Source organism: Chroicocephalus ridibundus, chromosome 1 (genome assembly GCF_963924245.1).
Source record: "Chroicocephalus ridibundus chromosome 1, bChrRid1.1, whole genome shotgun sequence".
Taxonomy (NCBI): Eukaryota; Metazoa; Chordata; class Aves; order Charadriiformes; family Laridae; genus Chroicocephalus; species Chroicocephalus ridibundus.
In genome coordinates, this window is record NC_086284.1 from 73058281 (window position 1) to 73083644 (window position 25364).

Here is a 25364-nt window from a genome sequence, read left to right on the forward strand (position 1 = left end):
CGCCTTCTGAATGAGCCATGGAGATGAAGCACCTGGGCTCGCCATGGGGCGCCCAAGGGGGCTCAGACGCCCGTGTCCCTGCAGGACGACACCTGCCATTGGTAGCATGGCAAAAATGGATGTAACTCTACAGCTGGACGCTTATCATGCTACTGGATTTTTTCCTTTGCTCGCAAAAACAGTAATCGGAGCATTACATGCCCTGTGGTAACTGCAGACTGCCATCCTCCCACGGAAAAGTCACAGTCCCTTCTCAAATAACAACGTATGCCACCAGGAAAGTGATGGTTTTGCAAAGCATGGCCAGTGCATTTCAACAAGGAAACTGAGGCATGGGGCAGCTAAAGGCTTAGTTATTACTAGTTTGTACACAGCCAAATATTTGCCAAAAGTTATGCATAAGCAAAGTGGCCAGGGACAGTAAGCCATCCGGTGGAGGTATTGTCTTTCTCTATTGACTGTATTGGGTGTGTAGGGATGGTGGCAGGAAAGCCAACGCTCTCCTAGAGTTGACACTTGCAGAGCACGTCAAGGGCAACAAGAAGAGCTTCTGCTGCCACATCAGTAATAAAAGGTTGAACGAGGAAAGTGTGGGACTGCTGCAGTATTGGGGGTTGGTGGGGAGGTAAATTAACGACAGCAAACACAGGTAAGGCTGAGGTACTGATGCCGCCTTTGCTGCAGCCTTCACCAGCAAGGTCTCCCAGGTCTCTGTGTTGGAGGCAGGGTCAGGGAGGAGCAGAAGGACCAGCAGCAGGTAAGGGAACTTGAAGGAGCTTGAGGGAAGTTGACCCATACAAGTCGAAGGGGCTCGACCACTTGCCTCCATGGGTGCTGAAAGAGTTGGTGGTGTCCTTGCTAGGCTGATCTCTCTCATCTTTGAAAGGTCGTGGAGATGGGGGAGGTCTCTGATGGCTGGAGAAAGGCAAATGTTGCCTTCAAAAATGGACAAAAGGGTGACTGAGGGAGCAACAGGCCAGTCAGCCTCACTTCAGTTCCTGGGAAATCATGGAGTGAGTCCTGTTGGAGCACATCTCTGGGCACATGAAGGAGAATGTGATCAGAAACAGTCATCATGGATTTACTAAGAGTGACCTGATTGCCTGCTATGATGAAACGACAGTATCTGTGGATGGAGAGAGAGCAGTGGATGTCTTCTGTGTCAGCTTCATGCTCAAAGGCAGGGCTGTCATCATGGTGGGGACCCAGAGAGGCTGGAGGAAAGGGCTGACAGGAACCTTACGAAATTCAGTGGGGACAACTGCCAAGTCTTGTGCCTGGGAATGAAGAGCCTGGGGCTCTGATACAGGCTGGGGATGGACTGACCAGGGAGCAGCTCTGCAGGAAAGGCCCTGGGAGTCACAGCAGGCAGCAGGCAGCGTGCTGTGCATAAGCTGGTGGTGGCCTTGGTTGTCAACAACACATTGGGCTGCATGGACTGCACAGCCTGATCAAGGGAAGCAATTATCCCACTTGACCCAGCACTTGTTAGACCATATCTAGGGTAGTGTGTCTGGTTTTGGGCCCCCAGCACAGAAAAGATATACATTAAATGGAAGGAGCTCAGCAGAGGCCCCCCAAGGCAATGGGAGCTGGAACACTTGCCCCATGAGGAATTGCTGGGTGAGTTGGGCTGATTTGGTCTGGACAAGAGACAGCTTTAGGGCACCTTAAACTCCCCAAGTGCCTATAAGGAATAAATGAGGAGCCAGAGCTGGGCTCCTCATGGTGGTGCAGGACAAGAGAGTGAGAAATAATGGGCATAAGTAGAAAGAAGAGAGGAGAACCTTTTCTGCACGAGGACAGCCAGGCAGTGGCTATACCATCCCTGCTCTCAGAGGTTTTCAAGACCTGACTGGACAAAGCCCTGAGCAACCTGCTCTGACCTCAAAGCTGGCCCTGCTTTGAGCAGAAGGTTGGACTGGAGAACTCCTGAGGTGTCTTCCAACCTGAATTGTCCTGTAATTTTGGATCTACTGAGCTGGCTACCACCAGGAACATCCTAAGTTTATCAGTCACCCTGAATTAGTTCCTGTATTATATATGTTCCTGAAATCTATTTTATTATGCTTTTACTTTTCTGTGCTACAAATAGCTCGTGCACTGTCTCCCATATACTGACATCCCTCCTGCTTTATAAACCTGCCATCTAGGAGAAAAGGATGAGAGACACACATCTTAACATTGTATGTCTGTATGTCATGTGTCTGTCGTGTCACTTTCAGATGATGATTCAAAAAAATATTCACTTTATGATATAATTATCAAAAAAAAGAAGAAAAATGCATCTCATGAGAATGGCCCTTGACTGTTATTCTTCTCTCTCTACTTCTCATGCTCTTAATCTGTTTTGGGTATTTATAAAACTTTAATCCCATAGTATCAGAAGTCCCGAATGTACAAAGACTTTAACATGTGCTTAACACTGCTATAAGAAGTCCCTCATGAATGTGTATCTTTGCAAAATCCAGGCCTAAATGTGGAGGTAGAGCTGCACAGATTAATTTGTAATTATTAGCTTTAAAATCTTCCCTTGAAAATGGTCTCAGTTATAAAGTATTCTCCGTTGTAAAAATCTGCTGAAGTTTATTTACTTCTGCAAATATTTAAATAAGTAGAATAATATAACGTCTGACCTATGATCTTCTCGTGGTCAAATGCTCAGCCAGTACAGGCAAACTGGCAGGGCATGTGAGTATAACACTATAAAGATTTATTTGTCAAAAACTCAAGGATTGTTGTTTGGTTTGGCACGAACTACCTGGGAAACACCAACACAAGCAGAAAATCAGCCTTTTTCGATGGGACTGCTGTCAAAGTCGCGCTCTTTTTTTCTGGCAGCAATAGCCTTGACAAGATCCTTTTAATCCTTTCCATCCAATTAAACAGGCTGCAGTGGCACTAGACTATAAAGCAAGATGCCCAGGAGCTGACATAGGTTGGTCTCATTCCCTTCACTCTTCTGTTTGTTTGCTTGTTAACCATTTATGGATGGCTCTCAAAGTACCTAATTACTCTTCTTTTAAAAGCTCTGGGCCTGGGAGTAATTTCGATAACAGCAGAGAAATTTAATCCAGAAGGGAATTCTGAATTTCTGACAGTACTCTCAAATTAATTGTCACGATTTACACCAGCTGTGATGGTGTCCCCTCCATATGTAAGACGTTGAAGTAAAAGGCCATACATTTCTGTGGAGATTTCAGCAGGAAAGCAGGAACTAAACATGAGGCCCAATTTCCTCACAGTTTTAGGCACCTAACCTGATATGGCAGCTCCCTCTCCATTGAGCAGGACCTGGGGTGAACGACTGTCCTCTCTCAATGTTCTTGCCTTCTCCCCATCCCGGTGGGACCTTGCTTGCTTCTTCAACCAGCTAGAACCGGTGGGACCAGCTCCAAGGAGCGGATCGGGACTTGAGCCAGGCAGCGAGTGCTCTCCTTGGCCTTCCCCATCCCCACGGGTGTCCCAGCATGGTGACACCCATGGGGACTCAGTGGCTCTGCCATTGATGGTGGCCAGAGGCGGGAGCCGTGGGGGGAGACACGACCGCCTGTGCAGAGAGCCTGCAAGAAGCAACAACTTCCCTGCGCTGTGCAAGAGCCAAAGCTGTGGCCTCAATCTGCTGCTGTACAGGGAAAAAAAAAATCCCTATACAATAGGAAGAAATAAATACAGATATCAACACCAATAATCCCATCACTTTTGTGTTAACAGCTTGATAACATATCTGCTTGTAACTCACGCACTGCACTAAATTTTCTGCTCTATAGTAACTATCACATTCCTGTCAGCAGAACTAAATATTTAATCATCTGGGGAGATGAATCATGAAAAGCTGTTTTGGGGAGATATTTTTAAATGGACAATTTGTTGTCATTTAATTTTGAGAACTTGCTGTCTGTCTCTTCTCTCAGGAGGGACCCTGCAAGCCTGTGACCATACAGACTATTGCTCTGTACGGCTTGCTGTCTCCCTTGTACGCGAACCGTGTAACCTACGAGGTTTTAAGGTGATTTCTGACAAGACCAAGGCAGCAGGGTGCAGTCAGCTCAGGATTTGGCTGGGCACCACTAAGCCTAAAGACACAGGGAGGCCAGAGACACACGATTTGCCTGGTAGCATGGCACCTTACAGCTGGATGCTCTCAGTTTGTGGTCCCTCAATTTTGTGTCTGAGTCCATAAACCTGCCGAGAGTTCAGGCACAGCATCAGACCAAGGTTGCACCTGTATTTTGCGCTGTCTCAAGCGTCTATGTCCTTGAGTCCTTCCTATCCGAGGCTGAGCCACGCTCTGGCTGTGGTGCCGGCACTTCCCCACTTATGTGTGAAGTTCCGCTGTTCTCGGCCTCTTCATGCTACCAGTGGTTCCCATTTTTACAACAATCAAGTTTCTCCAGTGTGATGTAAAATTCAAATCAGGTTTTACGAAATGAATCTCTAAGGAAAAAGGATAATTATTAAAGAGCTTCATTAGTGCTTTGCAATCTTAATTATGATAATTATATTTTTGTAGCTAATATAACTGAACTCCTGCTTTTAAATCCCATTAATGAGCATTTTTAATCCTTCTCCTACTGGGCCAACAAAGCCATAATGCTGAACTTTGTATTTACACAGGGCACTATTTTTAATAAAAATGATGCAGTTTACTTAGGATTTCCATTCCCTTTTATCTGCACTTTGAGGGTGCACCTTCTCCCAAGACACAAGAAATGAAGAAGAGCAAAGATGAATCCAGCAACTTGTGCTCAGTTTCCCTTCCTGGCAACAAGAAGGCACAGTCCCTACACCAGGATGGCAGCTGCCTATAGATATTGGCTGCCATCAGGGAAGCCTTTGACACCATTGCTCCCTTGGAAGTGCAGATTTAAAGACCTCTTCCTGAACAGCCCAAGGGCTGAGCTTCACCCACTCTGGTCTTCAACAAGATCATGCACAAATAGGCAGAGGATGCGATCCACTGCACAAAGGACAGACTTGACAGGTTGAGGAGATCAGGTAGTTGCTAAAGGACTGCGTTGCTCTACCAGAGTGGCCCGATGGTGAGCAGGAGACCGAGGGGTCATAGGAGCCATGCCATGGAGGCCAACACTAATCGATGGTCGGGGTCAGGGAAGAAGGTGGCAGCTGAGGGGAAAGGTCAAAGGAAATCTCCATAAAAAAGAAATGCCTAAGTTCAGTGTGTGAGCAGGAAAAGGCACCTCCCCAACCAGCTACTGGAAATCTTGAGAAGTGCCAGACAGTGACACCAGTACAAACAGTCTTTTCTGAGTACAGTTTATAATCCCTGATAGAGTAGAATTTGCTGCTGTGTCCTACCTCATAAACCACCCACCACCACCAAGATCCAATGGACTAGTGGAATTTTTTATGAGTCTGTTTGCAGCCAAATATTTTACAGTTACTAACACAGAGAGACAGTAAAAGATCAAAGATGGAAGAGCATACAAATTCAGATATCTCAATAAAGAAATGAAAACAATAAAGCATATATTGAATATTATCTGCCCATTAATCTCTGGAGTAAATTCAGAAAACTAATTAAAAGCTTCTACACAGATAAATGATAAGCTTCTTTATTCAATGAGCTCAACATATGAGCAAACAGAGGTTCGTGTTGATATCATCGTTATTAGCAATTGCATTAAAGCAAATGATTTTTACTGTGCTACTGGGAATACAGTGATTTGAAAAACAAAATGTTAAGAGATGAAAAATTCAAACCTTTACTGTACCAAGCATATTGCATTTCCTGTTCTTTTTTTATTTATTTCAGGTATTGATAACTCTTACGGGTCAGCATGACAAAAAAAATAGGACAAGAAGTAGAGAAAACAAACCCAAAGCCTATACAGAAGCAGGAAAAATCTCTGCATAATCATTCTCCAGTGGAAGTCCAGCTTTAAAGGGTGATACCGCCTTCCCCCATGGGAATTTCTCTAATTCATCTGTGCTTACTGCACCTTTTGTCCCTTTTTCTGCTATTGGCTTCAACACTCGCAGGGGATTTTGCCTGCATTTTATAGGGAGGTTTTGCCTCCTCAACCGTAATTGATAGATGTGCTATTTTTGTGGTGCAGCAACGCTGCCTTGCGTGACGTGGCGTGGCAGTGCTGCGTGGGGAGCTGGCAAGGCAGCCAGCCTTCCTCTCCCTTGGTGCTCCGGGAATAGCCCCCGTCCCAGGCACCCCTTAAGATGGGTGCGACTTGGAAAAAGGGGAATCCTGAAGACCGTTTAAGATAACAAATTTTACAGCTTAGGCTGTGCACTCAATTTAAGTGCAGAGCCTGCAATAATTAACTTCAATATAGAGTCGGTCCTGAATCTGATTATTTAGGTTCAATTAAAACCGATCTGGCTCCAGAATTCAGATATCCTCCTGGAGATCCTTCACAAGGAAATAACTTGAATGACTTGACTTTTTTATCCATAGTGCATAGCAGTGACCCAGGGCTGATTAGCATAAAAACAGCTTTAAACTGATGAAATGGGGGAATGAGAGAGCACTGTAACTGCTTTTGTTTATATTTTTTATTCATACACCAGCATCTTCCTACTTCACATCGTACATTAAACTCTCCCTATTGACCAAAATGAAACGGAGATTTCAAAAAGTCTCAGGCTAATGTCCTCTTGAACACAGGCTAAATGCAGGATATAGTCCACAGAGTGTAAAGTGCACTTAAATTCTAGCATATTCACTCAACAGTGGCGTTTCAGAAACAGAGAAGTCATTAAAAGCCCCATAGAGAAATACCAAATTATGCCTCTGCCAGATATTAACTTTGAAAAGAAAGAATAGAGACACTCTGAAAACCACAGCGAAATACTGATGTGCTGATTCACTTCGCGCTTATGTACTGCGCGAGTTAGAATTGCAAAATAATATATCTCTTCTGTGCCAAATGATATTGGTAGGAAAGCATCTTTGCCTATGATGGGTGCTGCTTTCCATTCTGAATGTGCATTTTCCCTTTCCACTTGCAAGAAAATTTGCTGTCAGAATGTCAAGCTGACTTGCTATTTTATTTGCCATCTGCGTCAAATATTCATACAGACACACAAAGTATGTGTCTATGTCCCAAAAGGCCTGAGTTGTGGCACACTGTTACCTATCTTTCACAATTACCAGGATAAAAACTAGGAGGGGAAAAAAACCCGACATGATTTTAGATCTCTACTCATGCTGAATCACATTTTATTTCAAACAGAGTGCCATGGCCATTACTGGAGCACGGCACATGGAAAAATAGGACTTGAACCCTCAATGCACCACAAATTTTGCAGGTAATCTAAAAAAATCAGGATTAACTGTCCTGCAGAAAGTAAGGTACTTTACGTCCCATCTATTCCACAGCCAGTACTGTGACCGCAGCGCTTGTAGGCATACCTGACCTGGCTTTAAACAAGTAGTGAAGCATCAATGCGGCTCAGTGTGGGTCTGCTCGTTTACATATTTACCCAGTGTCACTTAAAAAGGGTTGTTTAGGGCAGCTAGATCTAGGGGGAAAAAAAGGGAAAAAGAGAAAGAGGAGGAAAGAAAGAGAAGCAGTTGGCAGGGAGCTGAGGTTGGGGTCGGGTCAGGTCCTCTGGCTCACAGCCTCGTGCGAAGCAGCCGAGAGAGGTAAAGTGCGGGGCTATGGGTTGAGGTGGGGAGAAAAGGGAAAGTCCCGTGTCCTGCTTCTCAAATCCACACACACGCAAAAAAAAAAAAAAAAAAAAAAAAAGGGGATCCTGAAGGCAGTTTTGGGGACCCCAGGAAAAAAAGCAGTTGGCACAAGATGGCTTGGGATGTTTGGTCGCAGAGAGGCTATTGCTGCTCCTTGTCTGATGGGTTTAAAGCTGTCTCAAGGGTGGCTATAGAAACTGTAGCAACTTTAGTGTCTGCAGAAAAGACATTAATTTACAGAAACTGTGCCAAAGGTAGCATAAAATTTGATATCACAGCACTTCACTTTAAATGACTTATACTTCATCCTACTGCCACACTATTTCAGGGGCATTTGGGTCTGGGGATTTTTGCTTTTAAACAGAAAAATATTTGGTTCCCTGTGGGTGTTTTTTTTCCCCCTCATCCTCCTTCCCTTAGATACTTCAAAAGGCAAGCTCCTGAGAAAACTTTTCTGCTGGTTCCTATTGTTTCCTACTTCAAGTGAAAAAAGTACATGATGTTAAATCTGAGCACCGAGACTTTGTGAATGTGTAAACTTCAGAACTCGAAACCTTTCAGCCTGTGCCAATGTAAACTACCTAAAGTGCAGAGAAGTAAGTACACTTTATCGTGTCTGGCCATGATTGAACATGTTCCAGTCCTCCTAAAATCTGCAGCTGGGAGTCTCTCAAATCCCCCAAAGCAGAGGGAGGCTTTTTCAAATGGGCATGAGAAAAAGAGGGTGATCCTCATCCAAATCTCAGTCTTGGCCCTTCAGCTCTCTCCTTTGAAAATTCTCACCTTGCTGTTTCTAACCACCTCACTCAAGGACACGGGGCAGGAAAAAATAAAATCTACCTTTGTTAAGTGAAATGTTCCATATTCCCTAAATTCCTAGGAAAATCGCACAGAAATTTTAATAAGCACTTCTGCAGCACACACTGGGGTCTGCCTATACCACCCACCCTTTTTCATGTTGCTCCATTAATGTCTAACTAACTGGCCTGTTTTCTAGAAAAACAGGTACCTTGGTCCAACCCCTGGAAGCCGAAAGGGCTAAGATGTGCATTTTGGGAACCCAGCTATGGGCTTTCTGTCCCTCAGGCAGCGGCAGCCTCTCCCTGCCCTGCTTCCCCCTCTGCCCGTGGCACCCTAGACCAGCATCCTCTACCCTCAAGAGAAACCGCCCCTGGGGCCACGGCACCACTCTGCCTTCCTCCCACACAAGCACACACCATCCCTGCTCCCCTTCATTGTACCGGACCCAGTGCCCAGCTCAGAGGCTCTGCATCGCCTTAAATAACGTGTTTTTTGTGTTGGAGCTGGATATGTGGGAGCACGTGAGCGCTGCTACACCAGCCAAAGCCTGATGTACGTGTTGGCCACAAGGCATCAGAGTTTGGCTGCTACTGCTTGGGTGGCCAAAAGGGTTTAAGCTGGCATTGGTCAAGAGAAACTGGAACAGAAAGCAATTAAAGGCTGGCATTCCTCAGATTTGCCCTTATCTCTTTCGCACTTGGAAAAATTTTAGTGGAATGAACCACAACGCAGTTGCAGCCGTGCTTCTGTTGGTCCACTGTCTGGTTCTAGGCTATTTTAAAACAGACATTATCCTGAGAAATAATGAGGAGTCTTAAACTATACTGTGAAGCACGCAGTAAATTTTTAGTTGGCTAAAGAGCGAGGAGTGAAATGTGAGAGAATGTTTTTCCTGATATATTTTCTCTCTCTCTCTCTCTTCATGGAAATATTGATGTGAAGGATAGTAATATTGCTACTGAATTCTGACCCATGTGGCTATAAAGATACATTACTTGCATCAGTCCAGGAGACAGTTCTCTCAATCTTGCTTCCTCCGCAAATGCAGTTATCTTGCTCTGGCACTTTGCAAAATCCTCTAAATTACTATTAAATTAAATACTTTTAATTTAAGGGGGATTTCAGCTGAACTCATATTTCTGTGCCATTAATTACCAAGTATTTTACTGACTCTGGGAAAAACATTAATAAATCAATCTAAATGAACTCCCACCTTCCCCCCTGAACTGGGGATGGGTGTCATCAGTCACACTCTAACCCGAGAAGGTTATATTTCCCTTCGATTCATCATTAATCTCATCTCAAATTGTGTATTTCTGAGTGGGCTCAGGGCAACATTTTCAAACATGGGGCTTTTAAGCTAGTGATGGCAGTACGTTTAGCCGCCTGAATAGGTGGATGGATTTTCAGAGGTCTTCTGTGATTTGAAACAATTACCCTTTTGCAATGTTGAGGTTGGTTTGTTTCTTTGTTTTTTTTTCTTTTTTTCTTTTTTTCAGAAACAGTAATTACGCTGGTTATCTTTTAGATAAAATATGATTTCCAGTGTATCCCTAGACACCGTGGAGCTCTGGGGAAGTATCGGTGGAAACACAGGTAATGATAAATCACTGGAATTGAAGGACCTGTGGGTGCTTGGGAGGGTTGTTAGTCAGATGAGTAAATATGGATTTAAGGGCTGACCTCTCGACATGCAAAATAGAAAATATTGACCTTGACGTGCAGCGCTGGTCTTTAATGTGCCTTCACATGGCAAACAGATCTGCAGGGATCCAATTTGGCTAAGTCGCATCCCAAAGCACAGTCTAAGGAGGACTGTAGTATTAGAGCAGGCGGGTGAGATATCTTGGATACTGATGCTACTGGGGGCATTCTTATTACCACCTCTAAACAGCATTACCCCAGAGTGAAAAAACAAGTGTGTTACTTCACAGACCAGTCAACAAAAGTAGATGTTCCCATTTGACCACTGTTTCATCCTCCGTTTGCCAAACCCAATGCAAATCTTGGCAAAGGAAAGTATTTCATGAAGTTATGTGGACTGACTTAATGTATTAATCTTCACAGTGACACAGATTATTAGAAACCCAATGATATGTGGAATGTTTTATGATGTGCTTTCACGCTGATAAATAGCTAATCACCATATATTTGTGGCAACAGAGCATTACAGGGAGCAGTGATATGTGTTCTGAAAAACACCATCGGTCCTTTTACGCCCTCTGCATAATGCCCTATCATCTGCAGTGCTTAACTTTGCAGTCTTGCTTTCAAAAACACCAAAAAAAAATTTCATTATGAGTATCCTAACATTTGTCAAAGCCTCCTTTCTAGTCTTTTGTGCTGCTGTTTTTTTTTTTTTTCAGTAAAAGTGCATTACATGCCATTCAACAGCTGGTAATTGTATGTGTATTGAATTAAAGCATTGATTTTAATTTTCAAAGTCAACTTCACTCTCTTTTAGCTGAATGGATTACTTTTTCATGAGAAAAAACACTGGTACTGGACTTCAGATACAGAATCAGAGTTTATGCAGCCTGTCCTCAGGGGTATTTGCTGCTGCTTTCTTTTTGAAATATCGAAAGGTTCTCACTTGCCCATTACCCAGAAAAAAAAAAAAAAAGATAATAAATCTCTGAATGGCTAGCACAGCTCCTAAATTCATTGCTAGCTTTCAGCTATTTTGTGTTGCATTCCAATTCCCTGGCTGCTAGGATGATTTTCAATCATACAGATAAGCAATAACAGGCTGGGCAAAGCTTGGATGAGAAACCTTGAAAGAAAATCCAGGTGCTGCTAGGAATTACACCGATTATGCCATGGATTGCAATCTGTCTTTGAGGCAATGGTGAGGTACATTAAGAAGGCTCACTGGGAAACAGAAGCTCTCTGACCCTTTCCCCTGTATTATCCTTTTCACAGATGCAGACACTTTTCCTTCTCTAGTCTACTCCTGAGAAACTAAACTGCAGACCGAAGCAGTCACTCTCATGTGGAAACGATAGGAAGGAAAAAGAAGAAAAAAAAAAGGATCATAGGTTGTCATCCCAAAGAGATGTTCAAAAAAAGACTGAAGCTTTGTGCCAAGTTTCAGAAGAGAGGCTTCTTCCCCTCCTCTCTCAAAACCTTATCACCACGAGCCAAGTCTGTGACCTGTTGCTCTCATCATGCATTCAAAGACATCTGCTGTTTCCTTATTCTTAAACTATCAAACCAATTATCTTGGGCTCAGTCTGGATTTTGGACCTCTCCGGAGAGCACGAAGCTATTCAACCTGCCATCCCTACCGCTCACGTCCCTGGTGAGAACTGCCTTCTCCCGCGGCATCGCCCCATCCAGGTGCGGTACTGGGGAAATACCATTCGCCTACCGACAACCTGCTTAGGCAGCGTCAGTGCTTATAAATATCTAAAGGGCGGGTGTCAAGAGGATGGGGCCAGATTCTTTTCAGTGGTGACCAGTGACAGGACAAGGGGCAACGGGCACAAAGTGCAACACAGGAAATTCCATCGAACATAAGGGAAAACTTTACTTTGAGGGTGGCAGAGCACTGGCACAGGCTGCCCAGAGAGGTGGTGGAGTCTCCTTCTCTGGGGATATTCAAACCCTGCCTGGATGCGTTCTTGTCCAACCTGCTCTAGGAGAACCTGCTTTGGCCAGGGGGTTGGACTAGATGATCTCCAAAGGCCCTTCCAACCCCTACCATGCCGTGATTCTGTGATCCTCCATCCAGCACTTCAGCTGGGACGGAGAAATGAGGCCAGTCTCTGTTCTCACACACATCAGTGAGGAATGACAGTAAGTCCTTTGAAATTAGTGGAGTTAAAGCTCTGTAAAACTGACCTGGAAATGCAGCCTAGCACTATACACTGAGCCGCTAAAGTGGAACTGGAACGAGTGAGCGCAGCAGCTGCTTCCCTTTTTTAAAGAGGTTTCCAGCTAATGTGGAGTCATGGTTTGGACGGGGAGTCTGCCCAGCTCCAGCAATGCTGTATGCCGTAGGTGTGACCGAGTCAGAATTTGGCTGAAGATTTCTTTTTTGTCATACTGTGTCATATTTGTTGCATAGTTAGGCTGAAGAAAGAAACTCTCTGCAGAGTTTAAGAATTTATTTTAATATTGTGTCTGGATTCCGCCGTGTCTCAAGATTCTGTAGGCATGCCGTAGCTTTCCCTTGTTTCTCTATCTAGCAATTCAGTGCCTTCCAGACAGGCATTAGTACAAAATCCAGCATTAGGACTTAATTCAATCCAAATTTACCAGTTTATCTGACAGAAATTGCTAGCCCACACCGGTTACTTCATGTCTTTTTTACTCGCAAGACCTGTGGTTCTTTTTGCAGCTATGCATTAAAATGGGTTTTCTCTGAGGCATAATGAAAATATCACAGCAGAGACACACATCATCTTTCAGACGCCATGTTATGTGCTGAAATTTTTCATGGTACACTTAGTTTGCATTTGTCCAAAGTAACTGAAAGTGAGAATGTGCACTGACCTGCTCCAGAGCAATCGTATTAGCCACCAAAAATGCAGAAGATCACATGCGTCAATTTGACTCTGCAGCACAGTGTTTATTATTTCTGCAATAAACTGTAGAAGAAAATAAAGTGTGAGAGCATTTCATTCATGTCTGGCCGCCCTATTGCCATGGTGTTACTTTAACAGGAGAAGTAAATATAGGGATATATGCACAGGGCTTTTCTCTGTCTGGCCATGATGTCTGTATTACTGACCTATTTCTGGTTTTGGTTCTTATTTATTATTCTCTACGGCTTTTACAAGTGGAGTATGTTGACTTCTTGCTACTTCTTCCAGGCATAGACTAGCTACTGTTGCACTGCTTCCATTGCAGTGTGGTAAAGCGAGATGCCGGTTCAGAAGCTTGACACATATTTGAGAGCTATCTGCTTTTCTACAAAGGAAGGGAACAACCGATGCAGTATCTTCACTGCAGAGCTTGTGTTCATTAACAAATTTATTCCTGTAAAAACTGAGGGTGGATGGAAGAACGGGGATCATGCACACATTTATATATTCTTTGATACCAGCCCTAATTAAAGCCATGGCTGTAATCAGGATTTTCCGAGAACCCGACGCTCCTTGTAATGCAAAGGTGAACTTTACAGCAAAACTTAGGACTGTTATTACCTTATACTAGAAATAATAGGGTGACGGCAGATCTTCATGTGGGGTTGAAAGAATCACGGTAATTACTGGCCTCTATCCAAGGACAATCATGAAGAATTTGGGGAATTAGCACCCTCTTCAAGGGAAGTCGCTGGCTGCCCTGGGATGATGTGGATTTTATATATGGTTCTTTTGTTACTAAGATTACACAAGCTTTCCAGCCTCGTCTTTGCAAAAATATTAAAAGATTTTAAATGGGCTTTACCCTAGAGAGACAGAATCCAAACTGCTGTTACACAAATAAAGTGATGAATGGGATGCCTATATATCATTTATTTCCTCTTGGAATTGGTGACCTTCCATCAGTCAGTAGTTTCCTTCACACTCCCTCACTTGTGAATTATAAGTTAATCAAGAGTACAATGGAAACAATGCATCCATAGCCCGCTCGCTGCATTCATCTCTCTCCTCAGGGTGGATTACGGATGTTAAAGTTGTAATGAGCTTTCTTTTAGTCCAGTTTTGACCTCGATTCTGACTTTACCAGCAAAAATTTCTCATGTGAGTTTATGCAAGATGCATTTTGAAAATACACTGGTATGTGGAAAAGGGGGTTGTGAAGCAGGAGTAGTCTAATAAAGTAAGAGTATCTCCTTGCTTTTAACTGCTCAATTTTAGGGGAGTGGGATATATGGAAAATAATTTAGACTTAGAATCTTTAAATTTATCTCTTTTATTTGGCCTCAAAGGGATCAATGCCTCACTATTTCTGAAAGGTTAGTTATTTCTAGAAATCCTCGATCCCAGAATTTACAAACTTGGTATGATGGGCACATGTGGCTGATGTGACGAAAGGAGCAGCTATGGGAAAGAGAGGTCTCCTGCACTGTGCTGACATGCTACCTCCTAAAGTCTGGTCCTGGTTTCGCCACACTGAATGACTTCGATGCTATTTCACTGACGTTGATGCTATTTCACACTTATCAGTGCAGAGGAATGAGTATTTTAGCATATCGTTCTGTTTTATACAGCCTGAGCCTAGTCTGTGGGACTTCCCCTCAAAGGGGATGCAACAGATCCGTTGGAAGCATTTATTTTCAAAACATACAGATGCACGATAGCAATGAATGGAACACCAGGAAAAATTATTCTCTCACAGCTGATAATACTAGTGGTAACAATGAAGGAATTATTCTCATTATAAAGAAGAGTTGATCTGAAAGGTAAAGAGAGGTGGTAATTAATTTCCTTTAATAGTCACACTGGGATCTCCTGTAGTGTGCGGTCTGATGTTAATAATATATTTTCCCCCCTATAATTAATGTTCATGTTCTGTTCCTGGGGGACTCTTCTCCACTATCCTCAGCATTGTCATTACTTAAGCATGCACACGCAACTTTACCACCTTGTCGCTGCAATAACTAATCCAAGCACTGCTTCCCTTGCCCATATCTTCTCTCCTGCCAGGTGGGTGGCAAATGCCGTCACGGGAACACGCAGCCTCAGGAGAGCTGGGAAACAATAAGGTATTTTGTCCCGTTTTGGAGGAATGCAAAGTTTTCAAGGAAACAGTAAGACAGCCCAGGGAGTCAGTGAACCCCCTCCACCTATCCTGCTTTCTGAGTCTTGTGATTCAGGGATGGGGAGGTGGTGACTGACTCCTCCGGGACCTTGTGAAGGTGTGGGACCTACTCGCCAGCACAAGGCTGTGCCACAGCAGAGTGAGCAGGGAAGCCCTTGGATTTCAGAGCAGCCTGTGGCTCTCGTGCCAGCCCCTCAGGGCATGAGCAGAGAACGAAGGCAGGGCAGAAGCAGCATGGCCTGGGCTCCTTCTGGCTGGCACTCCCTGGTGTAAATCAAAGCCTGTTTGAAATGGCTGTCCTATGCAGCAGAGACCAAACAACACCTAAATTAGTCTTAGATCCTCTGACTAAGCCAAGCTGGATTCTCCTTAGCTACAAACACAGACGTGACTCTCAGAAAGCAGCAAATCTGAGAGATGACTTGTTCCTTAACAGAAAGAGCGGAGGAACAAAAAGCTCAAGAAGGACTAGGAAACTGAGTGCTCCGCCATCGTACCACTTCCCCCTGGAGTTTTATACTTTTTTTTTTTTTTTAAATTTAGGAATCCTGTAGGACAAAGGTGCCACAAAAGCAATCCTTTTCCCTTTACCCCTAAATTTCCTTTAGCCTGCAATGCTAACGTGCATTCATCATGCTTTAGAAGATTAGGGAGAATGACTCTCAACTGACAAGTCAGACACGACAAAGAGCTCAAATACGTACATTCTGTTTCTGTAGGATAGCAAAGATACACGCTTAGGAGAACACTATTGCATTAAGATGTAACTCAAGTCACACAAATGCAAATGTCTTCTTTTTTTAAAAAAGTTAGTTATCTCTTGAACAATTGGGCAAAAAGTTCCCAAGCCAAAATGTTTCCAAAGTGCTTTATTTCCCTCTGCTCTGCCTCCCATTGCTGCCACCGCTGCCCAGTCCAAACTCGTACCCCAGCACATCCAGCCTTCCAGCTCTTCATACACACACGAGCAGGTTGGCCTTTGCTCTGATTTGGAAACTTTCAACATTTTGGCATTACTAAAAGGGGACAGTTACATCACGGCAGCGACGGCACGCACCTATGACAGCACCTTTCAGGGCTGAGAAACGAGCTTGGGTGATTGGTGGTCTGGCTTTTTGCTTTAGTATGTACTCTTTGGGTTGCAAAGGCTTATTTCTGGCGCAGCAGAGGAAAATAAAGAAACCCTGAGACTCACTTTCTCCATCTCCTCCCTCTGACCTTCTCCACCCTCATTTTTTTTCTGTTCTCGGCGCAAGGAAAAGTGAACAAGTGAATGACAGAAGCAACACTACATTCACAAACTTTCCTCCCTAATTCCACACTTACTTTACACCTGTGGTCCTGAGTCAAGGATGTTTCACTATCTGACTTCTGTTAAAAAAGTGCGGCCTAACCAGAGATTTAAATTTTCTGGAAATGTCTGTACATATAAAATGCAACAGATTTTTCTAGGCTTTTCTCCCCTTTAAGGGGAAAATTAAATATCTGCAGCTTTCACTTTAGAACTAATTTTTATTTACTTCTTTATGAATAAGAACTCTATTATGCCTGATTTTGTTAGTGCATATAGACTTCTGCCAGATATATCTCTGAGAAAAAGCAAAAAAAAAAACCATCAAAAATGCTCAATATTAAAGACAGAGCTGCAATGCACACAAAGTACTTCTTGACGTTTCTTGCTAGTTGACATATCTCTCAAGCAGTAAAATGACTAAGTAAATAACTAGAAGGATGGAAATAGAGAGTACCACCATTACTGACCCATTAACAAGAGGGTTCCATAAGATTCAGAAATACGATGTAAGCAGACTTAAGGCCATAATGCACAAAGCCACACAGCACATTTCTAGAAGAAATGTTTGGAAAATAAATATCCATATGCATGGCACAGCTAACACAGCATAGTGACTTCATAGTAAGCTAACTGGAAATACTTTATTGTATGGAAAATATTTTGAAGGGTGAAATTTCAGCATTTATTTTAAACATTGCACATTTTTCTGCTCATTCTGACAAAAGGTATTTCTCAAATACATTCAATTCAAGCTTTTCCCAAGTTTTCCAATCTTGTATTTCCTACTTTGCATTGAAATAAAAAAATAGAAAAGGAGGAGGGAATGGAGAATAGAGATGATTTTTTTAGTGATGATTTCAGTACCTGTTTCCAGATCCTCGCATCTCTACACCTTGCACATTTAAACAAAGGTTAGTGGGAAACATTATTTATGAAATATGAATAAAGGAGAGGACTGCCAAACAGGTAATAGCATTTTCTACCTGAAAAAAATGGTATATTTTGATCAAAAAACAACAACAGAGACACTTTGTATATCTCTCAAAGAAATCTTTGAGACTCTGCTTTTACGGAAAACTTGGAAAACTGGAATATATCTTCTTTTTACTGGAATAATTCAGATTTTCTGACTTTTTCATTAAAAAGTAACTACTGGGAAGATACATAAATATTCCAGAATTTCAGATTAGGAGTGTCTCATTTGCACATAACTCATAAGCTACTTGCAGGCAGTGTCCACTGGTGTAGGTGTTTCCCAAGAACAAAAACTCCTAAACAACCTGTTGCTTCTTTCCCCACATTGGGTAATCATCACCGTGAGACTCTGATCCAGGAGCTGATATGGGCACATGATGAACTGCCCGCACAGGTTTCCAGTTTTGGGAGACCAGCAAGGGATGGTGGTCCTCTAAAAGATGGCTCACATCTTTCAGTCAGAAAGATTTGGTGGGCCTTCTCCCCAAAGTGGTAGGAGACGCTGAGGTGCCAACCAAACCCATAATTTCCAGTAAGAGAGCCATGGTAAAGCCATAGAGTGGGGCTGCTTCACACACGACCTCCCTGGTGTGACTGGAGACCTGCTAGTACCATGTCTGTGGGTGCGTGATCCCAAGTTTCAAGCAGGAAAACGGTCCTGCCTGGTGAGAGCAGCAAGGCAGCTGTGAATACTGCTCTTAAACAGAAGAAAATAATACCTTTACATTTCCACTTCCATTGAGAATGCACCCCTTTCTCTAAAAAAACCTGATGCCATGGTGCGATTTGAGATACGTAGCTGCAGCACGGTGTGCAGCTGCATAGCAATGCGGTTCTCCCATCCACAGGGGAGCCCGTGTCTTGAGATACACACACTCTGCTCTTATCAAAGGTTTGCTTCTAATTAGGGAGTAACTGAAGCCCTTTTTAACACCTGTATTGTATGGATTTAATATGCTAATGTGTAAACCTGTCTCAAATATCTAATCCTAAAAACGTTTTACTTCCTCTTTCGATACTCTTAAGTAGTTAGTCCTGCTAATTTAACTCCATCAGGCTGAAAGGCATTAAATGAAATGTCTGGAAGGAATTAATTTAAGTGCTTATCAAAGACTCGTAATATCAGTTTCCACTGGTAAGTAAAATGAATGTCTGTGAACTGGAATCAGATACATTGATTCAGCTCTATTGTGAAAACATAGCTTGGAGATAAATAGTACTACAATTATTCGCTCAGGAAAATGTGCATCATCCTAATGGAACTGCACTAATGACCTTGACTAAACTAACTGCCCTCCCACTTTCTCAAAAGCAGCGCCAAATTTCCAACCATAGCATGACATACATGTCTGTTTTCTGAGGTGTCCATTTTACAAGGAGGCATTGAGAAAACCAGTCTTTACCCACAAACATTTCTTGAGTCATGTGTGCAGTTACTGCTGTACTTCTGCATAAAGAAAACTAGAAAATAACACAGGACAATGTTCAGGGCCTGTTCTCGGGCTGTAGTTAAAAGGCAAACTAAAACGCACCTTGCCCATGCTCTACTGGCATTTTCAAAGGACAAGCCTGATACCATAAACAAGACTCATGGTCTGCTGCTGAGCTGCTTCCCAGAGCATCGTTCTGTGTTAGGGGTTCACGGCTCAAAGACAGCACAGGCTGTCCAGCACGGCCACGAATACAAGTTTAGGAATGGCATCGGCTGGTGTCGGGGTTTGGAAAAGCTGGAGCTGAGGAGTTCTGGCTGGCTCCTCCCGAGCACAGGGCTGGGATTTGGTCTAGGCTGATATTTATTAATTCTGGAGGCTTGAGTTGCTCAAGTCTGTTAATGGTACGGCTGGAGCCGAGGTTGGGGCTAAGGACTGATGGGGCTGAAAAGCAAGTGTTATTGCTGGGAAGAACAAAGCTTCAAAAGCTCAGAAGAGCGTAAGTGCAGTAAAGCGTGACCAGCTGTAGGGCTGGATGTGAATAATGTGCTTCAGGTTATGTTAGTCTGGGATTTAATGGCTTGGGGTAGAACTAGAGTTTGGACCCAAAGAGCCGAGTTAATTACTGGATCTCACAGGACTTAACTGATATTCCAGTCACAAACAATGCCAAAACCTCACTGCAGGCCTCCCTACGTGAACGCAAGGCTGTGCCTGGGCCAACACATTCCTCATCACTCACCCTTGTGCAGCATAAACTCTTAAATTCGATTTTCAGCTGCGGGGAGTCTTTTTGCTGATACACAGGATTCTTCAAGAGCTATTATTAGCTTACTGAAATGAAACTGCCGTTGATACGGAAAGCTTTGATACAAAACCAGGACAAAGTGACCTGAAAACAAGTATGGCTTCATGGTCTTGCCAAATATACATGTTCTGTCAAGGCCTATCGTGCACTGGCTGTGTGCATGTGGAAGCTAACGAGGCTTTGCATGCAGGTAGCTTAGGAATAATATTATTAAAGGCAGTAGGCCCACATTAAGAAAGCAGAAAGAGGAACTATTTCTTGAGACTGTGTCTCCGCTGCTGAAGAGAACAGTGTCTGATCAGTGACCTGCTTCCTCTGAGTGAATGAGGAAGCAGGAGCATCAGTCATTGATGTGAGGAGTCCAGCAGCTTACAGCTTTCTATGTTTTGTTATATTTGTATGCGACACGCTCATTAGCAAAGATTTTTAGGGTCCTTGCCTGTCTTCTGCCATTGTCTCAATCCCACAAAACAGCAGCTCTGGCTGGAAGGAACATCACAGGTGCTGGGAAAAACGGGAAAAACCCTTTATGTCTTGGCTCCTGCACAAGTGTCCATGTTGGGGTAGGAATGACTATGAGCAATGTTAGAACACCTTGTAGGCCCACTGAGCTAGACTGACCACAAATGCCAACAGAGCAAAGGGCTTGTGAATAACCCTGGAGTAGATATGCACTACTGGAGTATAGCAAGGATGAGGGTTAGCGATAGAGGTAGGGTTAAAGGATTGGGTAGTGGGCAGCAGTGGCTTCAGGAGTGTTAAATGGTTCAGCAGTTAACTGCAAGTTCGGCAGGACTGGGTGATGGCATCTGGTGTTGGGGATGAAGAGCAGGTAGTTATTTGTACTGTGAGGAAGGGCATGTGAACTTCTTTTGGTGTGCAAGTTAGGTCTAGAGATATGACTGAGATAGGAGTCTCATATCTGACCGGATCTGCAGGGCTGGGACAAGGCCTGGGGCAGAATGAGCCAATAGCTGTGGATTAATTGTGGCTGTAAACTTGGGTTGCTTCAGTTTCTGCAGTCCCCCCTAAACCTCAAATGAAAACTAATCTTCTCTAAGTGCCTTGGGGGAACCTGCTACCATCCTACCACCCTGGGCCTTACACAATCCCAAAATTAATTAAACTCTTTAGATCCTCTTTCCCCTAACCCCAACTACAGAAGGACAGGGAACTGCTGGAGAAGGTACAGCAAAGGGCTACGAAGATGATGAGGGGACTGGAGCACCTCTCTTATGAAGAAAGGCTGAGGGATTTCAGTCTTTTTAGTCTGGAAAAAAGAAGACTGAGGGTGGATCATATCAACACTTATAAATACTGAAAGGGTGGGTGTCAGGAGGATGGGGCCAGGCTCTTTTCAGTGGTGCCCAGTGACAGGACAAGGGGCAATGAGCACAAACTGGAACACAGGAAGTTCCACCTAAACATGAGGAGGAACTTCTTTATTGTGAGGGTGGCAGAGCACTGGCACAGGCTGCCCAGAGAGGTGGTGGAGTCTCCTGCTCTGGAGACATTCAAAACCCACCTGGACGCGTTCCTGTGCAACCTGGTGTAGGTGATCCTGCTCTGGCAGGGGGTTGGACTAGATGATCTCCAGAGGTCCCTCCCAACCCCTACCATGTTGTGATTCTGCGATTCTGTAAAATGAAGCCAGTAAAACTTAGTAAAACAGCCACCTCTCAGCAGAGGTCCCTAGCCCTCGCTGCAGCCCAACAAGCCCTGCTGGCTGTACCAGCAGACCGAGCACCTCAGTTCTGCCTGTTTTTAACTGCAACCAGCATCCTAAGCCTAATCCTATCTTCAATTATCACCTGAAGACTCCTAACAGTTAAAAAAAGCAAATGTGAACTGTTTGACTCTTGCCTGGTCTGCCTCTCCCCCTACAGATGTTGTAGGATCCAGCAGCAAACTGAACTGCCTGTAGTTCTTATCACTCAGCCCCACTCCACCTATACCCTCAGACTTCCTTACCTGTCCTGCAGCAGCCCCCATGGGGCCAAAATTCAGCTTAGAGCATTTGGTCCCGTCAGCTCTCCCTTCATACCAGCCTTGTGCAATCCAGGAATATTTCTCCTCGTTCAGTATTTCCGCATTCAAAATTTAACCATATCTCACATCAAACACTGTTTAAAAGTTGCCCAATATCTCCCCCTTTCCTCCACAGCTGGCTGTCAGCCTCTGCGTCTACAGCTCCAAGAGCTGGGCTTCAATCGGCAATAAACCTAGGTTTTCCTCTCATCATTTAGTATTAAACTATATCCCAGCGATCTCTTGTGGCAATATACTGAATTCTCCTGCCCCTGTGATTGCTAGCAATAACCTGAATGTTAATCCTAGATCTAGTTTTCTCTACCCCAAGGCCAAGCAGAAGAACTTGGTCTGTGGAGTAACGGTCTGAGAGTAGCTCAGAGCAGGGTATGCCTTATCGACTTGGGCCCATCTCACCTTTAGCATTTGGGTTCAGAGAGTTATGTTCACTGATGGGTGATAAAAGACATGGATGGTGAGGACGTTACAGCCTCAACTGGTGGGGGACATGTAGCTATGGGTGGGCCTGTGCTCAGGATTAGGAAGAGCAGACTGAAGAGCTAAATTTGCTACTATGTCCTGCAAGTTCTTCTGATCCAGGATGATATACTGTTGCCTGGTTATGGCTATGCTAAGAACATAGAAGAGATTTTCAGCTTTTTATACAGCCCCTTTCTCTTCCTTCTCGACAAAAATATCCAAAAAATGTCACTTGTTTTTTGACTCATTGGAGAATTCCTTTGAAAAAGCCCTGGCTCATATCCTTCATGGTGCAGTGGCTGACTGGTGCCGTCTGACTGCACTGGTATAAAGCAGTACTGCTCTGCTTCAGGAGGCTCCTATGGAGGTTCACCGTCAGTCCCACGCCAACATTCCCTGCTCCTCCCCAGCCTCCCTAAAGATAAAGTAGGTGTTATAACCAAAGTCCTAGGGCCTGAATAGCCACCTTTATATCTTGCTTGAGCCCCGTCTGCCACATTAACTAGCTTCCTGGCAGTAGGCTGGGTACTTTTAGAAGTGCAGGGATGGGAAAACGCAAGGGCAATCTTTCTGCTTTGGGGCTGTGCAGGAATTCCCCGTCTGGGATGTCCCACATGGAGAGCAGCTTGCCTGCGGGTCAGTGAAACATTCGCTGTTTTAACTGCCTTATCGCACATTTGACTGAAATTTTTGTTTCTCAAGAAGTGGATTTTTCTGGCACGTTTCTAGGAAAGTAGATTCTCAGTTTGCTGCCAGGTAGGAACGAAGAGTTGAGTTTTTAGGAGCACTGAGTGGCATATTAGCAAGTGTAAATGCTTCCAAAAAATGAAAGAGGACTATATTTCTGCTTCTGATTCACTGTTCTGTGCCAAATAACACTTTCTCAGTCACCTTTTCTTCCTCAAAGAGAACAGGTTGCGACAGATTGAAGTCTTCTCCCCTGCTATGTCAGGAGCCTTTATGTGACAATTACAACATCATTTTTGTTTTACGATCAGCTGAAGTCAGTTCAAAACAGCACGTCACCTCACACATGAAATAGCGTGGCTTTATGTGACAGGGACTGGAATTTGGCAGGAGCGTTTCCTCATTTGCAGTCTGCTTTTTTCTGTCTCAACGTTTTACACTCGATGCAGAGTAACTTGAGTTTTGAAGTCAGTCAGGCTTATCTGGAGGAGTGACTCATCTAGGGCAAGCGGAGTAGCCAGCTCCCACGTGCTCTGAGGGGAACCGAAATGTTAAGCAGTGGAGGAGGAGAAAAAATTACAAATCTGTGACGGGGAAGACCTCGGACCTTCCAGATAAAACCTGTGATATTTATTGTCGGCTCTGTGAGCAGCAGCCCTGGCGCTCAGCGAGCAGGTTCTTTTATCTCCTCACTGTCCATGGTGATTGCCTTTCTCTCCTGTTGCACCCTGGCACTCAGGTGCCACCGACAAGGTTGGCCTCTGAAAGTTCAAAGAGAAGCCATCTGGCTGTGGTGAGTCCCCAGAGCAGTGGATCCTGCTGATATAATCAACAGCACCACGTTTCTAGCTTTTTTTTTTGGTACGTCTCTAGAACAGCAATTAGCCACAAGCAGGTCTAAGTGCTGCAGTGTTCCTAGTGATTTTGGCTTTCCCTGAGTATTCACTTTTTAACATAATCTATTAGACCTATGAAAATAATACCACATTTCCCACTAGTAATCCCTTCCACTTGTGATTTCTTTTTTTGTGTCCAGAGGAGATGAAGTGTGCAGTCATTGCACAAAAACCTCTCCAGAGTAACCACTACTATAATACTTCACTGCTAAAACTGCTACCACTGTGAATTCAAGAAATCTGGCCCTAAGCCCATCCACCTTTCCCAACTTCCGAATGGTTCCTACTTCTTTTCTTTCCTGGTTGCTGACTTTTTTCTTTTTAAAATGTTTATCTTTGAAAAATGGACAAGATCATGGTGTTCAAGGATGGCTATGGGCAGAGGCTGGCCGCAAGCAAGCACCAGCAGCAAGCAGATCCATTACTCGCTAAAGGCAATGTTGCAGGTGTGGAACAACTCACCGCAGAGATGTGAGCCACTTAATCCTCCGCAGAATCCAGACTCAAAAGGAAACATTTGCAGCTAATAAACGAAGTTTTGGGAGCAGTAAAACCAATACCAGCTGATGGCTTACTGGTTTCCATCAGAAAGCTCTTGTATAGGTTCTCTGCTGCCTGGAGGGACAGGTATCTATTGTCACAAAACTTGAAGAAACTCAGTAGTTTTGAGATCTTTACCTTTTTCGAGACCTTAACAAATTGGTCAGCACGTTCAAAAGATAGCCAGATGGGTACGCACAAAACGCACACAACCAACCCTCAACACTAAACGTGACCAAATAATCCTTATTTCCCCAAGAAAAAATATTGTTGTTATCTCAATACCCAGACCAGGCAGGTTGCAAGGACTGGATCCTGTAAGGATTAACAAACCAGTAAGTTAGAGGCAACAATGTCTAACTTTTATAACGCCTGTGTTGTGACTTATCTCACCTAACTATGCATCTTTACAGTAGTGATGCAGGCAGCAGAGGTAACTGCCAAAGCTGCTGTTGTAGTCAACGGAAACAGGAACTCTTAGGGCATGAGTAACCCAATTTTAAGAGAGTTATCAAAACCGATCAAATACCTCACCCTTGAGTGGTGCCAGCTGCTAGTAAAGGAGCAGGCTCAGGCTAACCCCCTTCTCCCTCTCTCTAGTTCCCCAGGATCTCAGGAAACCCCATTACTGCCGTTTCACATCCACATTTCCTCGCCTTCCTAAACAAATCAAACTCTACTTCTTTCCTCTTTAAGGCCTCATCCTCTTCAACTAGGCTAGCAAGTCTTCTCTTACCCGCCATAAATGTAGAAGGACAGTCATCTGAAGGAAAAGAGAGAAATCTGTCTTTTTTTTCTTAAAAAAACCCCTTTACTTTGTTTATATGATGACCCTTTATTTTATTGTTCCTTCATACATGTGGCCTGGCATTTAGCTTGCCCTCTGCTTGGATGGGCCTATTAGAAACAGAAAGAAAAAAAAATGTATTAAATGCTCAGAAGCAGAATTGCAAAAGCATGAAGCTGGTATTCAGGAGTAAGAGGAGTCCCTGAAATCAGTTCAAGTTCATTCTTAAAAAATATCAGGCTGTCAGATTGAGCATGT

The 25364-nt window shown here is 43.9% G+C and overlaps 1 protein-coding gene across 4 annotated transcripts in view; it reads right to left on the reverse strand.

Moving 5' to 3' along the window:
- The window catches only part of NPAS2 (neuronal PAS domain protein 2), a 109342-nt gene that overhangs the window by 62271 nt on the left and 21707 nt on the right, over positions 1-25364 (reverse strand). Inside the window, exon 1 of one of the 4 annotated variants that reach the window (XM_063339502.1) lies at positions 12968-13032. The exons of the other annotated variants lie outside the window; for them this stretch is intronic. The gene's annotated coding sequence lies outside the window, so the exon portion shown is untranslated. Of the gene's footprint in view, positions 1-12967; positions 13033-25364 lie in introns of those variants that run through there. 4 annotated transcript variants of the gene reach the window in all.